Raw genomic sequence first — 3,079 nt, forward strand, 5'->3', positions numbered from 1 at the left:
AGATAAGGGTGGTTTGATACGCGTGGCTAGTAGGGGGAACTACTAGAAGTCATGCGGTGTGATAAGAATGGCTAAAACGCGGGATGCTATTTCGGAAAAAATATTTTCTTTCAAATAAATTGTGATGTCTCCCGCGAGGAGATAAGGAAATGAGATATTGTGAATTTATTTATGATTTGGGACTACGAGGCGGTACCTCGGGAGTACCCTTGTTGATATTGATTTATGGCTGCAGTTGCATTTGATTATTGTTGTGATTTTCTTAAAGTTGAAAAGAATTTTGTTTAGTTTTCACGGGGTATTTAATTGCCATTATTTGGTGTAATTAAATGTGACATACTACTTGATTCATTTCCATTGTCATTTTATCTTATAATATTGTTTAAACATTTTACCATGCCATTATTTATTCTTCAGTAGGGCCTGACCTGACCTCGTCACTACTCTACCGAGGTTAGGCTTGGCACTTACTGGGTACCGCTGTGGTGTACTCATACTACTCTTCTGCACATCTTTTTGTGCAGATCCAGGTATATCTTATCAGACCAGGCATCAGTAAACTAGATGTACAAGGAGACTTCGAGGTATATCTGCCAGTGTCTGCAGACTCCAGAGTCCCCTTCTATCATACTATGTTGTCTTCCTTATTTTTATTTAGACTCTAATGTATAGAGACATAGAGAATAAATTATTAGAAACTTGTGACTTATTTCTACCAGGTTTTGGGAGTCGAAATTGTGGAATTATAGTTTATTTATTTCAGATATTTAATAATATTCTGCATTGATAGGCTTACCTAGTCTTAGAGACTAGGTGCCATCACGACATCCTACGGATGGAATTTGGGGTCATGACAATATCATATCTCAGTCTCTGTTGTTATTTATTGATACATCATATCCTTATTTTGGGCTAGTTTCATCATATTGTGAGCCCAAGAGACTGGAGAGATTAATGACGGAGTGAGGTCGAGAGCATGCTTGTGAAGATGTTGATACTATAGCACGTGAGTTGTCCGTACGGATCTGGATATTGATACTATAGAACTTGAGTTGTTCGTTCGGATCCATATATTGATACTACAATACGTGAGTTGTCCGTGCAATACGTGAGTTGTCTGTATGGATCTAGATATTGATACTATAGCACGTGAGTTGTGCATGCAGTACGTGAGTTATTCATACGGATCTAGATATTGATACTATAGCACGTGTGTTGTCCGTGTGGATTATAGCGCTTGAGCTGAAAGAGCCCCTCCAGAGTCTGCACACCCCCAGTAAGCGCAGTTGCTAGCAGTTATTTTGTATGGGCTGGATCTGCCCTGTACAGTACTGAGTGACTGAGTGTGCTGGGTGTTGAGCATGATGAGTGAGAATACGAGACAATGAGTTTGAGCACTTTGAGAGTGTGAGTACATAAGTTCATCATTGAGATGTATTGCATTTGACGTGCGTACTTCACATGTAGGCATAGAGATGTATATTCCTCATGCTATCTGAAAATGAAACATCTTGTTTTTTGTTGAAAGGTTCCTTTTTTTGGAAAAATCACAGTTTTCATTCATATATTTTTGAGGTTTTCGGTGAAAGATCTGGGATCTACTCTTATACTTGAAAAGCATGCCTATTTTCCATAACTGTGAACCATCTGAATTATTTCTTGTACCATCTTTATCATATTGTTATGAACTGTTGCTGGTTATTAGATTTTGACCCTGACCCTTGTCCCACCTCGTCACTACTTTCAACCTAAGGTTAGGTTTGTTACTTATTGAGTACATGTGGTCGGTTGTACTCATACTATACTTTTACACTTTGCGTTCAGATGGTGGATGCTAATGTTGTTGCGTACGGTGGGAGCTGGATTTGAAGATGTACCTGCATTCCGGTCATAGCTGCCTCTTGATCTTGGTAGCTTTAGAATTTTAATCTGTTCATGTATATTTCATACATATGATGTACTTTATTTCATACTTGTTTTATAAATTCTAAATCTTAGAAGCTCATGATTTGTACTACCAGTCCTTGGAAATATTTTATATAAAGTAGTTGTATTTTCATTTTTTTTTCCTTAAAAATCTCATTTAAATTGGATAGTTGTTAATTGGCTTACCTGACGGGTTAGGTTAGGTGCCATCACGACTAGGTGGATTTTGGATCGTGACATTTATATTTCATCATTAGTAGGTAAAACTTATAAAATTTTCGTTTAGATGTTTCTAATAGGTGTAGAGTTACAACAACTAAATTGCAATAAAAATTTGTAAAGATACGTTTTTGTAGCACTAATTTTTACTTAAAAGATATAAGAATAACACATTGATGATTCTTGGAGAACGGTAAGTTTATTAATTAAAAACTTTAGTTTAAAATAATACCATTCTTCTTCTTCTTCTTCTTCTTCTTCTTCTTCTTCTTCTTCTTCTTCTTATGCTTTTTAAAAATTTATCTACCACTCAATTCAAGATAAATTTCTTTTATATTTTAATTCTAATTCAAAAACTTTATTTATAGAAAGTATTATTTATATATCTACATCTATTACTTCTATACATATATAAATCAAATCAATATCATCCAATTTTATATTTTGTCATTAGTAGGTAAAACTCATAAAATTTCGTTTAGATGTTTCCAATAGGTGTAGAGTTACAATAACTAAATTGCAACAAAAATGTATAAAGATACATTATTGTTGCACTAATTGTTACCTAAAAGATATAAGATTAACGCACTCGTGATTCTTGAAGAACGTTAAGTTTATTAATTAAAAACTTTAGCTTAAAATAATATCCTTTTCCATTATTATAATTATTATGTTTTTTTAAATTGTCTATTATTCAATTCAAGATAATTTCTTTTGGATTTTAATCAAAATTCAAAAACTTTATCTATGGATTCAAACATTATCCTTAATTCAAATTCAATTTTATTAGATAACCTAATAGATATTGTCTTAAAATTGCCAAATAAGTTTTTTATAGCTTGCTATTTGTCTTAGAGCCCGTTTGGCCAAGCTGCCAAAATCTGTTTATTTTGAAAAATATATTTTTTTAGAAATACTTTTTTCAAAAGTACTT

The sequence above is a fragment of the Nicotiana tomentosiformis genome, chromosome 2 (genome assembly GCF_000390325.3).
Source record: "Nicotiana tomentosiformis chromosome 2, ASM39032v3, whole genome shotgun sequence".
NCBI classification, from domain to species: Eukaryota; Viridiplantae; Streptophyta; class Magnoliopsida; order Solanales; family Solanaceae; genus Nicotiana; species Nicotiana tomentosiformis.